The sequence below is a fragment of the Aethalodelphis obliquidens genome, unplaced genomic scaffold (assembly GCF_003676395.1).
Source record: "Aethalodelphis obliquidens isolate GAN/ISIS:26980383/991018 unplaced genomic scaffold, ASM367639v1 scaffold75, whole genome shotgun sequence".
NCBI classification, from domain to species: Eukaryota; Metazoa; Chordata; class Mammalia; order Artiodactyla; family Delphinidae; genus Aethalodelphis; species Aethalodelphis obliquidens.
Window position 1 is genome coordinate 8,449,024 of NW_020838019.1, and position 25,506 is coordinate 8,474,529.

At 42.6% G+C, this 25,506-nt stretch overlaps 1 long non-coding RNA gene across 3 annotated transcripts; it reads left to right on the top strand.

Annotated features, from left to right (window-relative positions):
* Positions 1-473: 473 nt before the first annotated feature.
* LOC113612339 (uncharacterized) lies at positions 474-24,222 on the top strand. Of its 3 annotated transcripts, none has more exons than XR_003429830.1 (4): positions 474-585; positions 4,424-7,923; positions 21,962-22,156; positions 23,318-24,222. It is a non-coding gene; the product is annotated as an uncharacterized LOC113612339 (long non-coding RNA). The 3 variants fall into 3 exon arrangements; XR_003429831.1 differs by lacking the exon at positions 474-585 and having other exon boundaries at positions 2,736-5,066; positions 6,328-7,923; positions 23,318-24,215; XR_003429829.1 differs by lacking the exon at positions 474-585 and having other exon boundaries at positions 2,736-7,923; positions 23,318-24,104.
* Positions 24,223-25,506: the final 1,284 nt, after the last annotated feature.

The following is a 25,506-nucleotide window of genomic DNA, read 5'->3' on the forward strand; positions in this document are numbered from 1 at the left end:
TCAGTGGTGCCCTGTGTCATGGACTGTTCCAATGTCATGCATATTTCTATATCTGGTGTGTGCGTTTATTTTAAAAGCTGTTCTCTTCATGGAAAATTAAGTGTACAGAATAATAAAGGATATTTCCTGTGCCATGTATCTGGTAGTGGAATTCTTTCTGGCGTGAAGGTAAAATGCTACAAATTAAGTCCAATGGGTCTTCTGTGATCAGCCTCCAGCTAGTAAAGTAGAGCTTCTGGTCATAGTGGCCCACCTTTCACCCAAACAACTCTCTTGATAACCTATGGAACAGAAGACTAGGGGGGAGTTAAATCTGTAATCCTAGCTCTGAGATTGACATTTTTTTTTTTTTTTTTTTGCGGTACGCGGGCCTCTCACTGTTGTGGCCTCTCCCGTTGCGAAGCACAGGCTCCAGACGCGCAGGCTCAGTGGCCATGGCTCACGGGCCCAGCCACTCCGCGGCATGTAGGATCTTCCCGGACCGGGGCATGAACCTGTGACCCCTGCATCGGCAGGCGGACTCTCAACCACTGCGCCACGAGGGAAGCCCGACACATTTTTATTTAAGTAGAAAGTGGATACCAAGTTAGTAGTTTCACTTTTTTGTTTCTAGGGCTGAATTTCAAGGGGATCAGAACTTCCAGTTGGATGGAAATGAATGTGCAATTTAGCACTTGTGTGCATTTTTCTGGGAAGAGGGATACACTAACACTTAGGGCCTTAGTGCTATATTGTATTGTTTGGGGAAGGTGTGACCTTACATTGTTATTTTTAATGCAAGTAAGCAGATAGACAGTGACCCCAATATAAGGGAGGTATTGACAACCAACAATTCAGTCTATGTCTTCAAGTATATAAAGGCCGTCAGGGAGTGGGTGGTGGGCCCGAGGGCTGAATTGAGGCCAAACAGAGAATGGGATAGTGCCAGAAGTAGTGAGCACCCCAGTGATGTCTCTTAGGGAGGTTGTAGAGGGAACTCAGTGTCAGGTAGGGGTGTGAGAGGGGGTTGCATACCTCTAAGGTCCCTTCCATTTGGAGCTTATGGAATTTTTTTTTTTTTTTGGATAGCCATGAACCCAACCTTGCACAGCAGCATTGGGAGAGTCAAATACATTTATGCCAAAGATGTCGGGGTGGGTTTGGCTTGTCGAATTGGAGCTGGGCAGACATCCCAGAGGGGGTATTATCATCTGATCCTTTAAATTTTACCTCCAGAATTGGAGTTAGGGTTTTTTTTTTTTGTTTTTGTTTTTTTAACATCTTTATTGGGGTATAATTGCTTTACAATGGTGTGTTAGTTTCTGCTTTATAACAAAGTGAATCAGTCATACATAAACATATGTTCCCATATGTCTTCCCTGTTGCGTCTCCCTCCCTCCCACCCTCCCCATCCCACCCCTCCAGGCTGTCACAAAGCACCGAGCCAATATCCCTGTGCCATGCGGCTACTTCCCACTAGCTATCTACCTTACTGCGTTTGTTAGTGTGTATTTGCCCATGACTCTCTCTCGCCCTGTCACAGCTCACCCTTCCCCCTCCCCATAACCTCAAGTCCGTTCTCTAAGAGGTCTGCGTCTTTATTCCTGCTTTACCCCTAGGTTCTTCATGACATTTTTTTCTTAAATTCCATATATATGTGTTAGCATACGGTATTTGTCTTTTTCTTTCTGACTTACTTCACTCTGTATGATAGACTCTAGGTCTATCCACCTCATTACAAATAGCTCAATTTCGTTTCTTTTTATGGCTGAGTAATATTCCATTGTATATATGTGCCACATCTTCTTTATCCATTCATCCGATGATGGGCACTTAGGTTGTTTCCATCTCCGGGCTATTGTAAATAGAGCTGCAATGAACATTTTGGTACATGACTCTTTTTGAATTTTGGTTTCCTCAGGGTATATGCCCAGTAGTGGGATTGCTGGGTCATATGGTAGTTCTATTTGTAGTTTTTTAAGGAACCTCCATACTGTTCTCCATAGTGGCTGAACCAATTCACATTCCCACCAGCAGTGCAAGAGGGTTCCCTTTTCTCCACACCCTCTCCAGCATTTATTGTTTCTAGATTTTTTGATGATGGCCATTCTGACTGGTGTGAGATGATATCTCATTGTAGTTTTGATTTGCATTTCTCTAATGATTAATGATGTTGAGCATTCTTTCATGTGTTTGTTGGCAGTCTGTATATCTTCTTTGGAGAAATGTCTATTTAGGTCTTCTGCCCATTTTTGGATTGGGTTGTTTGTTTTCTTGTTATTGAGCTGCATGAGCTGCTTGTAAATTTTGGAGATTAATCCTTTGTCGGTTGCTTCATTTGCAAATATTTTCTCCCATTCTGAGGGTTGTCTTTTGGTCTTGTTTATGGTTTCCTTTGCTGTGCAAAAGCTTTGAAGTTTCATTAGGTCCCATTTGTTTATTTTTGTTTTTATTTCCATTACTCTAGGAGGTGGGTCAGAAAGGATCTTGCTTTGATTTATGTCATAGAGTGTTCTGCCTATGTTTTCCTCTAAGAGTTTGATAGTTTCTGGCCTTACATTTAGGTCTTTAATCCATTTTGAGCTTATTTTTGTGTATGGTGTTAGGGAGTGATCTAATCTCATACTTTTACATGTACCTGTCCAGTTTTCCCAGCACCACTTATTGAAGAGGCTGTCCTTTCTCCATTGTACATTACTGCCACCTTTATCAAAGATAAGGTGTCCATATGTGCATGGGTTTATCTCTGGGCTTCCAGCCCTCCCCTCACGCCTGCCGACATTTAATAAGGGGCCCTGCGGGAGTAGAGGAGGGAGCCTGGAGCAGAGGGGGAAAGGGCAGCTCTTCTGGGGGGCTGGCTGCCATTCTGTCCCCTAGGCTGACAAATGTAGTTGGAGAAGCCTCACAGGTGGGCTTCACTTTAAGAAACTGGTGGGCTTTTGAAATGTCCCAATTTTAATAGCACTCCTGTCCTATGTTTGGAGAGATAGAGCTTCATTTTTATCTCCTTCCAAAAGGCCCTGATATGTGGAGTCTCTCCCTGGGCCTCAATTTGTTCATCTGTGCAATGGGTCAGGGGTTATTAACACTAAGTGTTCATGGATAGGCTTCAGAAATATCAGAACCTTCTGAAATGAAACGCAAATTTTTGTGTGCATGAGTTTATGTCTACCTTTCCGGGAGAGAAAATTGATACATTCATCAGATTCTCAAATGTTGAAGACTCACTGGTATATATTACCTTTGGGGGCCTCTTTCTTCCGATAGTACATGGCATCTCTCTTTGTCCTCACCCCAAATGAAATCAGTATGACAACAGAGTTCATTTCTAAATCTCCATCACCCTGCATTATGTTGACTTTTCATTTTAATCCACCCCAGATCCAATATCTCATCTGTTTTCCTGGCAACAGTTGTTAAACCTTAGTTTTCCAATTGGTAAAATGAAAAGGTTGGATTAGGTGATTCTGTAAAGTCCCTTCTGTTTTTTTGTTTGTTTGGGGGGCGTTTTGGCCACACTGCGTGGCATACAGGATCTTAGTTCCCTGACTTGGGATGGAACCCCATGCCCCCTGCAGTGGAAGGGCAGAGTCTTAACCACTGGACCACCAGGGAAGTCCCCCCTTCTGTTTTTGACTCTATGATATACTCTCAGGGAGCGACCACAGATATGGTTGGTGAATTCACACTAAAATGTGAATGACTACCTTTCTAGGCAGCTGCTGATAGACAGAAGTGGGAGTTGCTGCTTTTCACCCATTCTACATTTTTAGTGTAGGTTTCAGCAAACATTTTCTGTAAAGGTCTCTGTCAGAAGTACTCCTCTCCTCTTGTAGCATAAAAGTAGCTTTATTTACAAGACAGGTAGTGAGCTGGATTTGGCCTGAGGTCTGTGGTTTGCCCTGGATTAATGAAAAGAACAAAGGTTTTGAGCCAGATTAGACCTGGGTTTGAATACCAACTCTACTACTTACTCCTGTGGAAACCTGGACAAGTTATGTAAAATCTGAGTCTCTCTAGCTTCTGAAGAGTGGGAATAACACTGCCAAGAAGGTCAGCAGGATCGAATAAAGATGATGAACACTTAAGACCAACCTCTCTGGGGCCACATTGCCTGGATCCAAATCCTGGTTCCATCACTCAATTGTGTGAAGACTTGGGCAAGTTACTTAACCTCCCTTTGCCTCATTTATCATCGATCCATGGGAATGACAATGACCCCACCACCTCATGGGATCATAGGTAGGATTAAATATTAATATTGGATTCAGAATAGTGCTAGCTTACACAGCTTGTTGTTATATGTTTAGTACATGTCAGTTACATAATGCTGATCTATTTCTTCTCCTTCTCACCCATCTTTGCCCATTTCAAAGGCAACCCAGCTACTGCTGTGCTTTCATGTAGCCGAAACAATGTCTCTGTTCCCTTGTCCCCTCCTTAGGAAACTGCCCCAGAGGTTTGAATTGGGGTCTGAGTAGCCAAATCTGAGTCTCCTTGGGCCTGAGTGCATGTGACCACTGGGCAGGAAGTTCCAGCTTCGGAAATACCAGCCTCCACAAGCCTTGCCAGGCAGCAGCCAACCTCCTGCAGGACCTGGCTGCCTCACAAGCCCTCCGCTGTCAGTCCCCATTAGGCTGCTGGCAAGGGAGATGCTCCCTCAGCTGGACCATGTTTCAGGGAGGCCCTGACCTCAGCTATGACCCAGAAGAGCTGGAGACAGAAGTGTGGTAACCAGAGGCTCCTGAAAGTGCTGGCAAGTGATTGGCTTCTGATGTCTTTCTTACTAGCTACTGGCTTGTCATCAGGCCTGGGAGGGGCTGAGCTGGGCCCCTAGCAGGGCATGAAGGTAAGGGGTTGGGCCATAGGAAATCAAGGGAAACCACCTCTGTCCCCAGAGGACGCCCAGCAGGGGTCATGGCCGGAACATACCCTTGAGCCACGGTTGATTGTTTCTACAGCAAAGAATACAGAGGGAGCAGCCACCCCACCTACTGCAGGCTCCAGTGCAGAGTCTCAGCCTAGGACAGGAAGATGTGGAGTCAGAAGAGGAGAGGCCTGAAGCAAAAACCCAGCTTCTGGCAATGGTGAGCCTGGGGCAGACCTGAAGGCCGTGGTCAGGCCAACAACAGGGTACCTGCCTACTGCTCACCCTGAGTCCATTCCCAGGTTCTTGCTACATTTCTGTTCTTGCCCCACGGCGCCCCAGACTTCCCTGGTAGTTGCCATTGACCCCTGACTCCCATCTCCAGTCACTAGATAGTAACAATAACCTATCAATGGAGAGGAGTGAGAGGGCAGGGCCAATAAACGAGGCAAACTCACTTCACAGATAAGGAAGGACATTGCCACTCTGGCATTTCAAGTGAGCTGCAGAATCAGATCAGGGAGTGTCAGAGCCAAGACTAGAATTTTTAGGTAAGCAATTAAATGCATAGAGTTCCCCACCGGAGTTTTGGGATTGGAAGGGAGCACGGCACAAGCAGTACCTGGCTGGCTTTGTTAAAATAGAAAATGGGGCCATCCAGGTCTCACGGGCCATGGTTCCCAGGAGGACTGAGACCTTAGGAGCATCAGCACCTTGGACAAGGCCAATGCACTGGGCTGACATTCAATTAACAAGCACATCAGCTTATCCTGCCACAGTTACTCTTCCCGGTGCTTTACAAATTGCAACTCTTTGAATCCTCTTAATGAGTCGATGAGGTAGTATTATTATCCCCATTTGTAAGTGGGGAAAATGGAGACACAAAGAGAAGAGACAACTCACTAGCTGGTGGGACTGTGATTTGAAGCCAGGAAGTCCGGCTGCAGTCTGTGCTTCTAACCACTCTGATGTCCCCAGCCATCCAGGCATACCGTGGTCCAGCTGGTAGGGGCATGGGTCCTCAACTAGTTCCAACACCCTCTCCAATTACAAATAAGTACTAGAAATGAAAATAAATTAATTTATATGTATACACATTTATAATTTGTACACATATACATACTTTATATACATATGTTATATATGCATGCACTTAAATCTGTATACATTTATATATAAATATAATTTGCCTACATGATGCTAGGAAGCAAATGACTTGCCCTAGATCACAAAGTAAGAGATTTCATCTTGAACAGACCTCTCCTTTATCTCAAGGAAAATATCTTTGCTGGCTTTCTCCATACACACCCCAATCCCATGCTTTCTGGTTCTTATGTCCATCTGGACTCACTATCAAAAAGCAAAAATATTATACTCATATGCGTTAGGATGATAAGTGGCTGCATGTAACTGAAATCTAACCATGGTCTCTTAACAATGAGTTTTTCTCATTTTCTTGTAACAAATACGCAATGAGTCAGAGAGAAGAGTGTTCTTCAGCAGGAAGAAAAAGGAGAAGTGTCCCTGGTTCTGGAGAAGGACTTTAGTGAGGATCTCCTCCTGGACATGCCCAGAAGCCCAGGATGCCTCTGGTGATGCTTAAGAAAGTCATCAAGGATTTGGACTCCTTCTAGCTTCCTGTTCTACCATCTACAGCATGCGGTTCTCACAGTCATGGAGAAAAATGGCTAATCCACCTGCTGACATCTTGCCCACCTTTCAGGCAGGAAGAAGGGAAATAAAGAGAAAGAGCAAAGGGCAGAGGCCTGCTGAATCTGTGCCTCTTGACTCTGAAGAAGAGTAGATTTCCTAGAAACCCACCTGGATGTCCATCTACATCTCCTAGGCCAGATTCATGTAACCTGGCAACTTTAGCTGTAAGAGAGTCTGGGGTGGGAGAAAGACTGTGTAACTGGATACATTGCTTCTCTGGACAGAATCAGGAAGAGGATCTTAGGAAGAGGATGAGAAGGATATTGGGAAGACACTGGTCATTACCTCCCTTTCGTGGCTTCCTCACCTGAATTCCATCATCTGCTGACAATGGCAGGGGCCCTTGTGCAAAGCACCATGGTCTGAGTGGCCATAGATAAAGGGCTTCTCTGTCCTATGGGGTGAGATCAATGACTCCCTTGGGCTCAAGTTATGGGGATTCAGGACGCAGGTCTTGCAGGTGAGAACAGACTGACCTGGGTTGGCATTTACAGAGGCACCTCTAACTGGCTGAGCTGGCAGCTAGGTCTGCTTGTAGCCAATTACAGAGTTAAAGTTTTAACAGCTGACCTTCTCTTTTAACTCATGTTTTAATTCAAATAATGTACACATGCTGCTTCTCTCTGCTAACTATGCTGATAGGCTCTAGCCTGTTTGGCTATTTCTTTTTATCCTGAATCACAGGTGTGTAGGATCAAGCAGTCAGCAGAAAAACAGTCAGTCTGGTCCGCCTTGACCGGAGGCAGACCACCGCAATGTCCATGAATCACGGAAGTATCAAAAGAAATGGCTCCAGCCCAGCGAGGTCTCAGTCACATAGTCTTGTGATCCCCACCCTCAAAATTCTCCTTAAATAGACCTGCCCTCTTTCAGAGAGTAGGACGGTAGTTTTCAAGATCTTAGTCTGTTACCCTCCTCATTTGCTGGCACATTAAGAAATTTTTCCTTCCTTTATCCTCAAAACCTTGCCCTCGTTATTCTCATTTGGCATCGGGGACAGGGACCAAATTTTCGGTTACAAATTGGCTGAGCCAGCCAGAGGCACCTCGGCTCCCCAGTGGGGTGGTGTTCATCCCCTACCCAAGCCCGATGGAACACTGTCAGAGCGGGGAGGGCCCGCCCCGAGGGCCCGCCCCCGCCCCCGCCCCCGCCCCCGCCCCAGGTTGCACTTGGAGCCCACGCCGGCAAGAGGGCTGCCTTCCGGGAAGAGAGTGAGGGACTGTCCAAGAAGCGGCCAGAGCCCCATTTAGCTCTGGGGAACTCCGGTCTCTCTCCCCAGATAGGACATGGTCCCCTGCAACTTGAACCTTCTTGGAGGAAAAGGAAACAGATTTTGGAAGAGTCGAGACACCTTGGCCATTTGGGTAAGTCCCCTGGTGTGCACACCGAGATCCTTGATTCCGTACTTTTAAGGAAGGTTGTGAAACTTCCAGCCCTTTACGGGTTGTTTGTGGCACCAATGGTATGGCGGTCACGGTTGAGTGAGACCATAGAACCCGGGGAAGTTGTTCCCTTTTGTTCTCTTTTGAGTTTTGAAAGGTTCCTGTTTGTTTAGCTGGCCTTGTTGGGTTTGGTTCCTTTGTTGTTCCTTTGTCGTTTGTCTGCTTTTAAACATGGGAGGTGCCGTTTCAATTCCGTCTGAAAGTCCCTTGGGAAGGATTATGGCCGAATGACCAACTTACAGCTATAAGCCTATGTCTAAAAGGAAAATGGGTAATGAGAGCTCTATTCCATCTTGTACTTGTTCCCTAGGGTGTATTTTACAAAACTGGGTGATTTTTAGTATGCTCCTAGAAAGAGAAAGAAGTTGTTTTTTTGTTTGTTTAGAAGATGTTGGGGGTAGGAGTTTATTAATTAATTTATTTATTTTTGCTGTGTTGAGTCTTCGTTTCTGTGCGAGGGCTTTCTCTAGTTGTGGCAAGCGGGGGCCACTCTTTATCGCGGTGCGCGGGCCTCTCACTATCGCGGCCTCTCTTGTTGCGGAGCACAGGCTCCAGACGCGCAGGCTCAGTAGTTGTGGCTCACGGGCCCAGTTGCTCCGCGGCATGTGGGATCCTCCCAGACCAGGGCTCGAACCCGTGTCCCCTGCACTAGCAGGCAGATTCTCAACCACTGCGCCACCAGGGAAGCCCAAAGTTTTGTTGTTGTTGTTTTTTTAACACTGCATGGCCACAGTGTTCTTTAGACTCTGGAGAAAAATGGCCAAGATGAAGTTTTTTTATTCCAAAACTGTTTCTTTTTGCATATGCAGTTAGAGAAAGCTGGTTTGATAAAATACTTTTTTTCAGAATTCTGACCCTGTGAGAACAAAAATATGCCTAGGAGAAAGCTTGAGGTTAACTCTTACATGTCCTTGAAATATAAACGCAGCCCTCTTTGCCTGAGACTTCAGCCTTGAGTTAATAAGTAGAACTGTTGCCGAAATCTCGGCTTCTCTGTGCACCGATGCTGAACAGAAATTCGGAGCCAGAGATTTTGGAGGAAGAGAGAGATGGCTTGATTTTTTTCTTCCAGGCACAAGGGAAGACACAGCAGGCTAGCGCCTCAAGGACTGTGCCCCCCACCCTCCTTCGGGAATCGGAGAAGATTTTATATGTGGGGCTGCATTCCGGGGGTATATGATAAGGATCAAAGTAGTGAAGGTCTTGCATTCTTCTTCCGGCATTATTTCAAAACAGTCACAGCTGGCGTCAGGCAGTCGGGTAATTGGGTCCGTTTGTCTCTGCCTTATCCGCCTGCGACCTTGTTTCTGAAATGCAAATCCTACAAGGGGTGATTTACTACAAGGGAGTGTAATTCACATAGTGTTAAAGAGTAATAGGTTAGCTTTGTGAAGTACAAATCTACTTACAGAAACTACAGATTAGCAACAGTTAAAAAAAAAAAAAAAAAACTAGGAGTGATTAACCTTTCAGGCCAGGTCATGTTTCTTCTCTAGCCTGTTCAGTGTTCCCTTGTTCTCAGGAGGGAGAAAACTTCACTTCTATTTTTGCTGCAACAAATTCCCCACTGCTAGTTCATTCCCTCCGTATCAATGGAGGTAGGGAAACAGGCGTCCTTCTTGTCTGGCTGAGGACAAAACTTCAGTTTTGCTCCACTTGACAAACACCAGCTCTCCGGCCCAGGGGCCCATCTATCTCCTATTTTATACCCCCCCTGAGAGGCGTGAACCCCAAGAAATCTTCATTGGGAGGATAAGGGACGACGGTATGTCTTCTGTAGCTTCTTTAGGCTGGCAAGGGGCTCGTAGACCCTACCTAGTTGGGGTCACGGAGCTCTCACCCTGTCTTATTAAGGGCCCCAGGGTGACTTCTGTTGTTGTTTTGGCAGGATCTGTTCTGAGAAATGGCTGGAATCTTTGCATCATCATTATCTTGATGTGAACCTATTGTAATCTGGAAGAGACAGAACTTAACAAGTAGTTAAAAAAAAAAACAGAGGCCAAAGATTAGTAAAAGAATTATTGTAGCCGGGGTCCCAAGCAGGACTAAGAGCCATGTTACACTCGGTGGTAATTTTGATCCTGGTCTAGGTAGAGTCAGCATTTGGGTTACCCTGTCTAAAGGAATGGAGCCATTTGGTGTAGTCATATATATAATTTTATGTCCTCTTCTATTAGCCCAGTGTGTTGATGTAGGTGTAACAGACTCTGTTAGAAGTATTTGGGGGAGTGACAACCTAAACGTTAATAGACAAAATAGATCTCATTTCTTTTTAGGAGAATAAGCCTGAAACCCAGTCTAGGCCTGGCGCTTTGGGGAGACTTGTAGCTAGGTAGCCGGTTATCTAGTTTCATCAAAATAGGTTTTAACCTTTGATGTGGTATTAACATATAAGTAACAGGAGCTACTGGTCACTACATATGTGTTTTCTCTTTTTGTTAACATATGACCTAAAGCAAGTTTTTCATCTAAAAGTGTAATAGTTACCAGAGGAGACCTTTAAGAAGTAAGGTTGCAGTTACCAGCTGCCAGCAGACGTTCTTTTGAGAATGGCTGGTAACATCCCAAATCTAACACAGCTCAGAAAACTCAAGTTCTTAGCAATAAAAGGACTTGCCTAAAATAACACCTTAGTGTCCCTGTTAATGATGTCAGTGTTTCTCTAGGTATGAGAAGATGCAAGACTTGGGGCTCATAAAATCTTCTCCTGAAAGTATTTAACTATCTGAAGGCCTGTCCTTGTCTGTTTTTCCCAGAGCACAGAGTGCCTCATTTAAGATCTCCACCCTGAACTCCTTGTAGAGGGTGTTGAAGGTCACCAGCTACAGAAGCTCATGATTTAATCCTTGTAGAAGGAGATGGCAAGTGTCAGTTTTCAGTCGGCAGGGCCCCTTTATGGTCATAATTTCAACCATGGTTTGGGGCATTTCCTGACCATTTTGTCCCACGGTGCTAGGAATGCTCTTTCCCAGGTCTGGCAAAGATTTTGCTAGTAGGCCACTCCATGTGCTATTACTGGACTAGGCCTTTACTCGTATCCAGAAGTCTCTGGACCACCTGTCTTCCTAGTCTCTTATGGTCCAGGATATTCCCTCTTGTTGCTTCTTCTCCCTTCTCATATATGAGAAGGGAATTTATATATTATTTATATATTTATATATATCAGAGAAATTATATATTGGCATTGTCCATAAGGTACTGAAACTTTTATAAGGAGTCTCAGACTGAACTTTTAAAAGTTAGGTTATGGTAATCATTTGATCTCCCATGGAACTATATATCCTCACTTTATCAGAGGCTCAGTCACACATTTGGTAATGTAAGAAACAATCATTTTTTTGAAATAGGCAAAATGCAAATAGCCAAGAACTTCCATTAGGTGCAGCCCAGTATATCCCAGGTTGTCTTGACTTAGTCTGTTCTATACTAATCCCTGTTCTTCAGGGAAATTATACATTGGCATTGTCCATAAGGTACTCAGCCCAGCTTCCTAGTGTTACTAGAATGATTATCCTTAGTATGATTTAATTGTTCCCAGCACAGAGGAGCCTTTAACCTTAAATTACCATAGCCTGGTGTTAACTACATAAATCCATCCCATGATGGTGGGAGGTTTTATTCCTTGGCTGAAATTTTGCTTGTTGCTCTGATTGAACTTTGAGTAATAGAGGAAAATTCATATTTATGGTCAGGGTCAGAGCAGGTATTATTAATGGGTCAGGTGAGGGGATCTTATCTAGTAATACCAATAGTGGCCTGGACATGACTATAATTTTCCTTTTACGATTAATTTCTTAAGAGTCAACCAATTAGAGCCTTGGAGTGGAGAAGTCCACTCAGGTAATCCAGAAGTACTAGACATAGGTAATTGGCCACAAACCCAACAACTGGATTGATTTTTAAAACTAGCATAGGATCGTGCCTATGATAGAAAAACATTTGATTCATATGCAAAGGTCCAGGAAGTCAAGAGAACATTATAGATGGGCATATGAGTCAGGTCCAGTATCTTGGGTAAGCTGTCTACTTCTGATGTTGTCTTTTTCTCATCCTGGGGTGAGTGTAGTTTCTCCGCTGTTTGAGCATTGTTTTAAGGTGATTTTGAGGTCAGCTGCCCTCTCTATAGGCCAGTCCAGTGCAGGGGCCCTTTGTGAGTGGAAATTAATCCAAGAATTAATTCCCTTTAGTTTTACTGTGTACGAGCTAGTTAAGAGTACCAGATAAGGGTCCTTCCATCCAGTTTGGAGATAGTCCTTTAAATTATGTCTTTTCCAGTATGTATAATCCTCTGGTTGTCAGTCGTGGGGCATCTGATCTTCATCCAAAGATAGATTACTGAGATCAGCTTTAGAAACAAACTTAGAGTGGCCTTTAATAATTCAATTAAACTTCTTAGCAATATAACATAACAGCAAGGAACTATCTGGGAAGTGAGTCTTGGTAAACACAGACCTCAATTAACAAAACTAGAATTTAATATTCAGTAAAACATAATTTTTTTTCTTCACTGTGAGGGCATTAACCTTGCAGCCAGGGAAGGCTTTATACCATCAAATAAAAAATGAGGTTTGTTAGGGAGCCGGAAAAAGCCAAGCAGCCGTCTTGGATTTTCCATAGCCCTGACTGTTTGATTGACAGCTATTGTTTACACATTTTTAATTCCCTGATTTAGGAGTAGACTGTTGTCATGTTTTCAGGACATCAGGATGGCAAAAGTCTGACACTGAGGGGTCAATTTTTGTAGAACAAGAGTGAACTTTATCTACGTGTGCCATCATAATCTTTACAGATCACTGTGAAATAATATTTACTTTACCAAAGTAACAGAAGATTTTAAAAGCAAATGTAAATCACGTAAAGGCAAAGAAATTGACATAGTCTGTTATTAAAGCAGCATTCCAAGAAAACTGTGTTCTCTAAACAGAGAAAGAGAACCAAATTTTAGTCTGGTATCAATAAACTTGGCCTGATGATTTATATAACTGTAATTGATCGTATAGGCTTTTTGCTTGCTGAAACTTTTATAAGGAGTCTCAGACTGAACTTTTAAAAGACCTCTCAGGGAAGTCACACCAAGGGCTTGTCACAGATTTCGCTTACCAGATGTAGGTGAATTCCTCCCTTTTCAAGGTCCCGAAAATACCATGAGATTTCTATACCTGTTAGTGAGGTAGCCTTCCTAATTTATCTGATAAAGCTGCTGGGAACCTAAGAGTTTCCAGTCTCTGGAGGGAGCAGATAGAGAAAATAAATGTTTTAATTTTACCCATAAATGTAAATCACCAAATGGTTGTAAACCATAAGTAGCTTGAGGAGAAGAGCTTCTTTATATCCAATTTAGCATTATGGTCTGAAAGTCAGAAACTTGTATTTATCCAAAAGTCCTTTTTATAAATCTTCTTGATGAGGAAGCATTTTTGCAAAGGGATCAGAGTGAAACTGTGTCTCTGGAGACAAAAGACTTAAGGCAAATTTAAAATTTGATTACAATGTAATTAACAAGGTAACTTGGTTACTGTTGTGACATATGACACTTAAGATAATAACTAGAATTATGACTGATAACATTTTACCAGGACATAGCAGAATTTTTTTGAAACTCCATATAATTTCTAGACTATCTATATTAGTAACAATTACCATACAATATAACCTAAGAAGATTTATTACACATTTGACAATACTTCCCACATACTTTTAACATACCAAATGAACCTAATTAGTGTAATCTCTCTCTGTGGGATGTTTCAGGGGCCATTTGAAGCACCCCAAAGTTACCTAGAGGTCAAAGAAACTTCATTACATTTGATTTGGGAAGTTTTATGAAAAAAATCAAAAGCGTTTAGAACACTCAGTCAGATAAGATCATACGTCACTGGGAAACAGTAGTTATTCACTTAACCAAAGTAACGATAAAAGATTTTTTTTTTTTTTTTTTTCGGTACGCAGGCCTCTCACTGCTGTGGCCTCTCCCGTTGTGGAGCACAGGCTCCGGACGCGCAGGCTCAGCGGCCATGGCTCACGGGCCCAGCCGCTCTGTGGCATGTGGGATCTTCCCGGACCGGGGCACGAACCCGTGTCCCCTGCGTCGGCAGGCGGACTCTCAACCACTGCGCCACCAGAGAAGCCCTCGATAAAAGATTTTAAAGGCAAATATCAAACGGATCACTTAAAAGGTAAAGAAGCATAGGACTTCCCTGGTGGCACAATGGTTGGGAGTCCGCCTGCCAATGCAGGGGACACAGGTTTGCGCCCAGGTCCGGGAAGATCCCACGTGCCGCGGAGCAACTAAGCCTGTGCGCCACAACTACTGAAGCCTGCACTCCTGGAGCCTGTGCTCCACAACAGGAGAGGTCACTGCAATGAGAGGCCCACGTACCGCAACGAAAAGTGGCCCCCGCTGGCCGCAACTAGAGAGGGCCTGCGTGCAGGAACAGAGACCCAATGCAGCCAAAAATAAATGAATGAATGAATGAATAAATAAATAAATAAGCAAGCTTGAAATCTGTCATCCAAGGCAGTTCAGCATCTTAAGAAAACTTGTACCATGTATAAAACTCTTTTCTAAGGGTCCACATTCTGCAAACCTTTTTTATCACTTTCTGTATCCATCACTTTATTTTCCCAATCAGAAACAGCCACCTGTAAATCAGACCTACTTCCTTTTCCTTTAATAAAATGCAATTCCATTCCTCATACCTTCCTTACTAAAAACCACTTTCTACTTTCCTTAAGCAACCATGAACTGTCCTTTATATCAGCACTCTGTAGATTGGTAAACATACATCCAAATAATAATTTTTGAAGAATGTGCTTCCTTATAGAAAATATCTCAGTGTGGCACCAAACACATTTTTTAATAGTTCTAAACCTTTTGTTTCGCTGTAAAAGGAAGCCAATGTTCAGTAATTACTGTTTAATAAACTTCCATCCTTTAACTTAATTTAGCATAACTCTAAATTTTCAAGTTGTTGAATATCTGGAGAGATCATGCTTAAGTAAATATTCCTAAAACATAATTATTCCTAAAAATTCACCCAAAGTTCTTATCTCATTTGCAGTTTTTCTTCTTAAAAGTTTCTTCACATCGAGTTATTTTCATTGCTGAAAATTTGTAGCAGATATAATCAGATCTTATTTAGTTTATATTAAACCTAGGCACAATAAAAGTATTATACTTAATGTTGATGGCTCTAAAGACATGTTCAGATTAATTAGATCAACAAACTTAAACATTAATACCAGGTATTAATTTAATATTGAATATTTCCCAGTTCACATGAACCTGAAATTTATTTAACTTTTCTTGTATTTAGAATTGTTTGATTTGTAAGCGCTTACTTTTCTTTAAAGCCAATGAAATAGAGCTGCTTTACAAATTAACCTCAGCAATATTATCCAAAGACAAAAACACGTACTGAGACATACACATATATCCAGACAGACAGAGGTCTCATAGTTTCCACTTGAGATTTAAAATGTGTCTTTGCCTCTTTTTTTTTTTGGCTTGAAGTTCTACTAATTAACCCAAGGCTGAACTCTCAAGCAAAGTGGGCTGTGTTTGTAACTCAAGGACATGATAAGAGTTAACTTCAAGCTTCCTCCTAGGCATATTTTTGTTCTCTCGGGGTCAGAATTTTGAAGAAAAGTATTTTAACAAGCTAGCCTTTTCTAATTGCACATGCAAAAAGAACTGGCTTTGCAATTTTAAGAAAAGTTTTATTTTAACCAGTTTTCTCCAGAGTCTAAAGAATACTGTGGCCATACTGTCAAAAATGATCTTTCTCGGGCTTCCCTGGTGGCGCAGTGGTTGAGAGTCCGCCTGCCGATGAAGGGGACGCGGGTTCGTGCCCCGGTCTGGGAAGATCCCACATGCCGCGGAGTGGCTGGGCCCATGAGCCATGGCCGCTGAGCCTGCGCGTCCGGAGCCTGTGCTCCGCAACGGGAAAGGCCACAACAGTGAGAGGCCCGCCTACCACAAAAAAAAAAAAAAAAAAAGGGCACAAAGTCCTGAACATAAGGGAACCTCGGTCCATTTTCCCCATCCTGTGGCAATAAAGATCTAATTGTAGGAGACCCATTTTCAGGCCATTTTTCTTTGTCATTGGATCATAGCTACAGGTCGACCAGTCATTTAAGATTTTCCCTAAAAGTTCCCAGATGAGGGTGGAACCTTAGAGGAAGCGCTTCCCATTTTGTCTAGAGCAGTTGGTAACAGACGTTAGATGTTAGCGCGCTCAAATCAAAACATAAACCTTCACCTCGTCAGCTGGAAGTCACACATAAACATAAACCATAAAAGGAAACAGCAAAGGGATGCTCAAAAAGAAAAAAGAGAAACATATGGCAGAGACCTGCCCAAACGTGACTTCCGAGTCCCACTCGACCTGGATGGTTGCCCCAAAGCGGCGCCTTACATCAGAATCTCCCTTTGCAGGGAGAATTCCCCATCAGGATTTCCCTTTGCAGGAAAATCCCCCAAATTGGAACCGAGTTCCCCTACGGGGGGGAAGGTCAAAGGTCCCGGAGTGCACTTCCGGAGACTCACCATAGGTGCTGACGAGGTGTGTCGCGACCTCCGTATGCCCTCTTTCTGATCTTCCAATATTTAGTGTTTTCTCAGAGTGGAAGTCCAGGCCGGCACGGGCAAGAGAAGAGGTGTCCTTAAGGCAAAAGAAGCCTGGCAGCTGCTGGGTCAGCCTCTCCCGCGTTCTCTGCCGCAGCCTCGGAGTTCCGCAGCCGAGTCGGCGGGCCGGGTGTGATCGGGGCACAGCCCTGGGGCAGGGAGTCCCTGGCGATCTGGACTCTGGGATATCCTCGAACCCTCCGCTCTCCTGAAGGGCTTGGAGAGAGATCCCCAAGCTTCCGATCAAGCCGAGGGGCACTGCAGAGCCGCCTGCCTGCGAGCAGATCACGGAGGAGCCCCCATTTTGTGGACGAAATCTCGGCTTCTCTGTGCACCGATGCCGAACAGAAATTCGGAGCCAGAGATTTTGGAGGAAGAGAGAGAGGGCGTGATTTTTTTCTTCCAGGCACAAGGGAAGACACAGCAGGCTAGCGCCTCAAGGACTGTGCCCCCCACCCTCCTTCGGGAATCGGAGAAGATTTTATATGTGGGGCTGCAGTCCGGGGGTATATGATAAGGATCAAAGTAGTGAAGGTCTTGCATTCTTCTTCTTCCCGCACTATTTCAAAACAGTCACAGCTGGCGTCAGGCAGTCGGGTAATTGGGTCCGTTTGTCTCTGCCTTATCCGCCTGCGACTTTTTTTCTGAAATGCAAATCCTACAAGGGGTGATTTACTACATGGGAGTGCAGGATGTAATTCACATAGTGTTAAAGAGTAATAGGTTAGCTTTGTGAAGTACAAATCTAGTTACAGAAACTACAGATGCTAGTAACAGAACAAAAAACAAAAAACTAGGAGTGATTAACTCTTTCAGGCCAGGTTATGTTTCTTCTCTAGCCTGTTCACTGTTCCCTTTATTTTCCTTGTTCTCAGGAGAAGGGAAACTTCGTTTCTATTTCTGCTGCAACAGAACCTCAAGCCAAGGAAGAAAAAAAGTCAAAGAGGCTTTTTTTTTTTTTTTTTTTTTGCGATACGCAGGCCTCTCGCCGCTGCCGCCTCTCCTCTCCCGTTGCGGAGCACAGACTCCGGATGCGCAGGCCCAGCGGCCATGGCTCACGGGCCCAGCCGCTCCGCGGCATGTGGGATCTTCCCGGACCGGGGCACGAACCCGTGTCCCCTGCATCAGCAGGCGGACTCTCAACCACTGCGCCACCAGGGAAGCCCTAAAGAGGCATTTTTAACTTCAAGCAGAAACTATGAGCTCTCTGTGTCTGTCTGGATATATGGATGTCTCATTACGTGTCTTTGTCTTTGGATAATATTGCTGAGGTTAATTTGTAAATGAGCTCTATTTAATTGGCTTAAAGTAAGCACTTACAAATCAAACATTTCTAAATACAAGAGAAATTAAGCTAAATAAATTTCAAGTTCACATGATCTGAGGAATATTAAGTATTAAATTAATATCTAGTATTAAAGTCAGCTTAAGTTCATTGTTTAAGTATGTTAATTAGCAAGGCACATCTTTAGAATCATCAACATTAAGTATTGTACTTTTATTGTACTTGGGCTTACTGAGAGTCAATAAGTTCATACTATTGGGATCGCCAAAAAGTGCCTTCAGTTCTTAAGTAAAAATAAGACACATTTTTCATTTTCCTCAAGAACTTTATTGAGCAACGTATTCACCCTTTTGTTCCACTACCTTCTGCCATTTTTCAGGCAACTTCATAATTCCATTTTCCTAAAACTTATCTTTTTGAGCAAAGAACTGTTCCAGGTGCCTTTTACAGTCTTCCAGGGAACTGAAATTTTTTCCATTAAGAGAATTTTGTAAAGACCGAAATAAATGGAAATCCGAAGGTGCAATGTCTGGTGAATATGGCGGGTGAATCAGAACTTCCCAGCCAAGCTGTAACAGTTTTTGCCTGGTCATAAAACAACATGCAGTCTTGCATTATCCTGATGGAAGATTTTGTGTTTTCTATTGACTAATTCCAGACGCTTTTCGTTGAGTGCTGCTTTCGGTGGGTGTAAATGGGAGCAGTACTTGTTGGAATTAATCGTTTGGTTTTCTGGAAGGAGCTCATAATAGAGGACTCCCTTTCAATCCCACCATATACGCATCACCTTCTTTGGATGAAGACCGGCCTTTGGTGTGGTTGGTGGTGATTCATTTCACTTGCCCCACAATCTCTTCCGTTCCACATTATTGTACAGTATCTACTTTTTATCACCCATCACAATTTGTTTTAAAAACGGAACGTTTTCCTTATGTTTAAGTAGAGAATCACATGCAGAAATACGGTCAAGAAGGGTTTTTTCGCTTAACTTATGTGGAACCCAAACCTCAAAGCAATTAACACAACCAAGATGGTGCAAATGATTTTCAGAGCTTGATTTGGATATTTTGAATATGTCAGCTGTCTCCCACATGGTATAATGTTGATTGTTCTCAATTAATGTCTCGATTTGATCGCTATCAACTTCAGCTGGTCTACCCAACCGTGGAGCATCATCCAGCGAGAAATCTCCGGCACGAAACTTCACAAACCACTTTTGACACGTTCGATCAGTCACAGCACCTTCTCCTTACACTGCACAAATCTGTTTTGCATTTCAGTTGTATTTTTACCTTTCTTGAAATGATAAACCATAATATGCCAAAAATGTTCCTTTTTTCTTCCATCTTCAATATTAAAATGGCTATACAAAAATTCACCAATTTTGATGTCTTTTTTTAAATGCATGCTTATATGACAGCTGTCACATACAATCTAACAAAATTGTTTTGAATGAAGTTAAAGAAAACTAAGTGCTACTAGAGACATCTTGTGAAAAAACCGAACGAACCTTTTGGCCAGCCCAGTATATCTATTGCAAAATTTGTCAGCAAGAAAATTAACTTGGTATGGGATAAAAGCTTTTGGGTGAACACTTTGGGAATAATTATGTTTTAGAAATGTCTACTTAAAAATAGTTTTTCCAGGTTTCTGGTAACTTGAAATATTAGAGTTTTGCTAAATTAAATTAAATGATAACATTAAATGTCAAAATCATTTTTAAGGTAAAATACTGGAACATTGATTGCTGAACAAATCTAAGTTTACCTACTTTTGTCTTCTTACGAGAGGGAAACTAAAGATGTTTGGGTGTATTAGACATGCATCTTGCACCACATGCAAGAGAAATCATGCTATGAGGAAACTGTATGTTTTTGGAGGTTATGAAATAAATTCTTAAGTTTGCTAATCAAGGAATGCTGATATCACAGCCAGTTAAATTACTTGTTTCTTGGTTTTGTTAAGGTTTCTAAGAGTTAAAAAATTATTATATATAACTAAAGCTACTAAAATAATAAGGGAAACATTTCAATATGTAAAGATAGTAGGGTATATGTTGTCAGTGACAGAAGACATGAAGACGGGAAATATATTCATGGGGGAAAAAAAAGGAGAATAATTTTGTCCTAGAGCTGCTTGTTTATAGTTTTAAAAAAGGGGACAAATTAATATGGACACATAAAGTTATGGAAGGTTTACATAAAAAGAACCTTGAAAAAAGGAGGGTTTTTTAATGGTCAGGATTGATTAAGATTAGATTGAATTTAATTAAATAAATGATTTTGTTATTAACAGTAAGGTGGTACCAAAAAAAAAAAAGAATTTGGTTTTCTCTCTGTTAAAAGAACAAAGTTTTCTTGAAATGCTGCTTTTGATAACAGATTGTGTGAATCTCTTGGCCTTTAAGTGACTTGTATTTGCTTTTGAAATCTTTTATTACTTTGGTTGAGTGAATAAGTATTGTTTCAAAATGACCTATAATTCCGTTCACCAAGTGTTTTGAAACTTTTTGATATTTTTGACAAACTTCCCAAAAGTCAAATTCTAGTTAAGGTTCTTCTGACCTCCAGCTAACTTTGAGGTGCTTCAGAGGGCCCCCGAGGCATCTCAGAAAAAAATATTAAACTAACTAGGATTATTTGGTAGATTAAATTAGAGGGGAAGCATTGTCAAATAAAAGGTAACATTAAGCCTTCTTTTTATTATGTCTATATAAGTATATTGTGGGTGTTACAGAAATTATATGAAATTCCTTAAAATCTTATATGACCTGACATAAAATGTTATCCATCATCAAATTTGAGGCTCACACCAAAGGGACTGAACCTGAGTGTTAGGGAAATGCCCTAACTGACTTTCATGCAAAGGCAACAACAGAATCTGTAAAGATTATAGCACATGTAGATAAACTCCATTCTGGTTCTACAAAGAAACTTAACCCCTCATTGCCATCCTGATGTCTTTATAACATGGCAACAGTCTGCTCCTAAATCAGAGAAATTAAGATATGTAAACAATAGCTGTGAGTTAAACAGTCAGGGCTATGGGGAACCCAAGACAGACACTTGGATTGTCCCAGGTCCCTGGCAAACCCCATTTTTTATTTAATGGGTTAAAGCCTTCCCTGACTGCAAGACTGATGCCCTCACAATGAAAAAAGAAATGGTTAGAAAATGTGTTTTCCACTTGGGATATTCTTTCTACAATCATAATTTGGCTATACTTGGTAAAAATGAGAGAAAAGATTGTTTTTAGAGAGAAAAGATTGTTTTTAGAGAGAAAAGATTGTTTCAATAGGTGTTAAATTCTAGTTTTGTTAATTGAGGTCAGTATTTACTGTCTAAAACTCTCTTCCCAAATAGCTCTTTGTTACTATGTTACGTTATTGTAAAGTTTAACTGAGTTATTAAGAAGATATCCTAAGCTTGTTTCTGAAGCTGATCACTGTAATCTATCTTTGGATGAAGATCAGGTGCCCCATGATCTATAACCAAGGGGTTATGCATACTGGAAAAAGCATCATTTAAAGGACTGTCTTCAACCTAGATGAAAGACTTCTTATCAGGTATTCTCAAGTACCCCATGCACAAGGAAACTGAAGGGAAACAACTCTTAAATTCATATTTCCCAATTAAGAAGGGCCTCTGCATTGAACTGTCTACAGAAAAGACTGCTGACCCCAAATGACAACCACACAGGATAAGAAGACAACAGCAGTGGTAGGCAGCTGACCCAAGGATCTGTATCGGCCCTGAAGAACCATCCAACTAATTTAATTGAATTGTTTACCAAATGTTTGTCTTGCTATCAAAATGGAAAGTTATTGTTTTACTTCTGACCATACGTTTAACACCAATGTTCAGGATGGAAAGAAATTTCTCTAGTGAAGTTGTCTAACTATTCATGACATATATCACTGCTTGCTTTGAGTGTACTGCTAAAAGCACGTATGTTTGAATGACAATTTGGTACAATTGATTAAGTGCATAGCCTATAAAGTGTTTCCCTGTCAGCATACCTCACTATATTTGTTTGTCCTATCTGATTAGTTTTCCCCCAACGTGGAGAACTAGGCAAAGGTATAAACGAAGAGTAAGCCTAGCCCTGAGGGACATGAATGGACCTGGAGCAGGCAGCTAAACCACTTCAACAACAATGGAAAAATGTATTGATTATCAGTGCTTTCTATGGAGAGATTTGCAACTAAAGGGGAAAAATGATGGAGGAAATTTTCACATATTGAGGTATGGGAAAGTCATTCTGGCTTATACATTATTTTGAACTTTAGGCTAACCAGAACAGCCTGTTTGTGTCCTATTACATACACTTGTACATCTGCTTTAACCATTGAGAAAAAGTATACATTTAAAAATCAAAGTAGAGTAAATATGGTTCAGGCATTGAATACAGAGCTGGATGGCTGTTACGGATGTGGTTTCAGACATGTTTCTGTACGACTGAGAACCTGGCAGCCGACTGCAACCTTATGCCCTCCAAGGTGTTAATATAACAAAAGGTGACATCAGGCCAGAAAGAAAGAAAAAGCCTCTCTGCTTATCTTGCAGGATTCTAGAGCACCTTTTGGGACAAGCGAATCCCTTAAAATGAAAGTCCAGAACTTTCTCTCTTCTAATCCTCCCCAATTTTAACATTGCCCCTGTTCAGCAGGAAGTAGCCAGATGACTTTTTAGTCCTCACTGCCATAGATATGGAGGGTTATAACTGACAGTGGGGAATATGTAGCTGAATATAGAGTTAAAAATTTAACAACTGACCACCTCCTTTAACTCATGCATTAAATCAAATAATGTACACATGCTGTTTCTGTCTGCTAACTATGCTGATAAGTTCTAGCCTGTTTGGCTAGTTCTTCTTAATTTGAGTCACAGGTGTGTAGGATCAAGCAGAAGAAAAACAGAGCATCTTGACCAGAGGCAGACCACTGCAATGGCCATGAATCACAGATATATCGAAAGAAACAGCACCAGCCCAGTGAGGTCTCAGTCACGTAGTCCTGTTACCCCTACCCTCAAAATTCTCCTTAAATAGACCTGCCCTCTTTCAGAGAGTAGGACAGTAGTTTTCAAGAAGTTAGTCTCCTACCCTCCTCATTTGCTGGCAAAATAATATTTCTCAAGGGAATTCCCTGGCAGTCCAGTGGTTAGGACCCTGCACTTTTACTGCAGAGAGTGCAGGTTCAATCCCTGGTCAGGGAACTAAGATCTCACAAGCCATGTGGGGCAACCAAAAAATAAATATAAATAAATAAATAAGTAAATATCTCAAGGACTCCAAAATGACACTGGCCAGCACCAGTGTGCTTGTGGTAGAATGAGCTACCAAAAATGGCTCCTGCCAGCAACTGTGTCCCCAGGGTGAGCTCCAATTGCTTCCCGCCTCTCCAGGAGACTCTTCTAGAACAGCAGAGGTGACTCAGGAGGCCCTGGAAGATCTCAGCCTCACAAGATGGAGAAGCCAGATATCAAATCACAAGGGAAGGCCAGCTGCAGTTGGCAAAACTCATTTGGACTGTGATGTGAGTGAAAAACATATGCTTGTTGAATGAAGGAATAATCAAAGAGCTAAAAGACTGGAATGTTTCTAAGTACCAAGAGCAGAAGAGTACAGGGTTTTCTGTGAAACTTTGGAAAGGATGATGGACTAGTTGACAAGAAATTTTTCTCACTCCAAACAATTGGGTTGGATCAACTGGCACTTTGGTGAAGCTATCCTGAGAAGCCACTATTCTTTTCCATTTTCTCCTGCTGCCCCCACATCTAAAGAGCACAAAGTGTTTCTAAGGCTATAGATAGCCCTGTGGGATGGTATTGTAGTTAATACTGAGTTCTGAAGGCCCTGGTTTTGCTAGTGAAATGATAGGAGCATGCTGTGTGTACATTAAAAGAAGTGTTGTTATATTAAAATCTTTTCTTTCTTTCCTTTATTCTCAAAACCTTGTCCTCATTATCATTTGGCATTGGGAACAGGGACCAAAATTTTGGTTACATGCTGAGCAGAGCATTTCTGCCCACTCCAGGCTCCTGCTCCCCTTCTCTGGCCTGACAGGGCCCCTTGGCAATGGAGGAGGACAATCAAAATAGAACATGAGCACTGTGGCCACCAGGTAGCACCAGCACACACTCCTGCTGCCAAGCAAAGGCTCAGGGAAGCCCAGAGGACTAGGGGTCTTTGTTCTCTGGACCCGTCTCAGAGCCTACCTGAACCCTCAACACCTCCCTGACCAGGGGAGTGAAAAGCGGTTCTTGTTTGGATGAAAAGACCCATTGGTTTTTTTTTTTTTTTAATTTATTTATTTATTTTTGGGTGTGTTGGGCCTTCGTTTCTGTGTGAGGGCTTTCTCTAGTTGTGGTGAGAGGCAGCTACTCTTCATCGTGGTGCACGGGCCTCTCACTATCGCGGCCTCTCTTGTTGCGGAGCACAGGCTCCAGACGTGCAGGCTCAGTAGTTGTGGCTCATGGGCGTAGTTGCTCCGCAGCATGTGGGATCCTCCCAGACCAGGGCTCGAACCCGCGTCACCTGCATTGGCAGGCAGATTCTCAACCACTGCGCCACCAGGGAAGCCCGACCCATTGGGTTTTGTATTGTTATATCTTGGGTGGCATTATTCACTCATTCATTCATTGATCAAAATCATACCCAGCCATTCCAGGAAGGAAGTGGAGAATACAAAGAAGGAATAACCCTGTCCTCGGGAACTCTCAGTCTAATGGAGAAGACAGGCGGTGTGCTAATAAGGAAACATTTATTGAGCACCTATTGCATGCTTCTTTAAAGCCCTCTAGTGGCTCCCATTGCCTTCAAGGTAAATCCAAACTCCCCCTCCTCAGCCCACCCTGCCTCTCTGCTCCAGTCATCCTGTACTACCTGCAGGTGTGTCCCCAAGCACACCCAGCCCCCTGGGCCTCATACCTGTGCATTTCTCTGAAACTGACTAATTCCTATTTGTCCCTCAAGATGTCACCTCTAAAAAAAGCCTTTCTGAACCTATCCTTGTCACTGCACTCACCACAATTTGTCAGACTGATCTTTCAGGGGACCAACAACTTTGGGGCCAGGAGGTCACAACCACTTACTTTTATTTGTATATCCAGTGCCTAGACAAGTATCTGGAACATGGTCAGCCCTCAGTGGGTGGTTGGGTTTACAGATGAATGAGACGAGGCCATTTCATGACCTGGCAGTGAAATCACACACAGAATCCCACCTAGGGAGACAGGGCTCCCCATTACCGATGACACTTGAGCTGAGTCATGAGGGAAATTCCAGGTCATGAGAGTCACAAAAGTGACAGCACAGAAGTATGAAGCAGTACAGGGAATACAAGGATTTGCAGATTTGAAGGGTCTAAGTGAAAGGGCTGCAGAGGGACATAAAATCCAGAAGACAAGGGCCCTCCTATTCTGGATAAGGTGATGGAACTTTTTCCAGAGGGTGGTGGGGAGTCGCTGAAAAGCTCTAGATTGGTGGAGTAATGTGATCAGACTTGGGTGTTATATAGTGTATCAGTGAGCAATTGCTGTGTAACAAACCACCCCCAAACTGAAAACAACAACCATATATTTGGCTCCCGAGT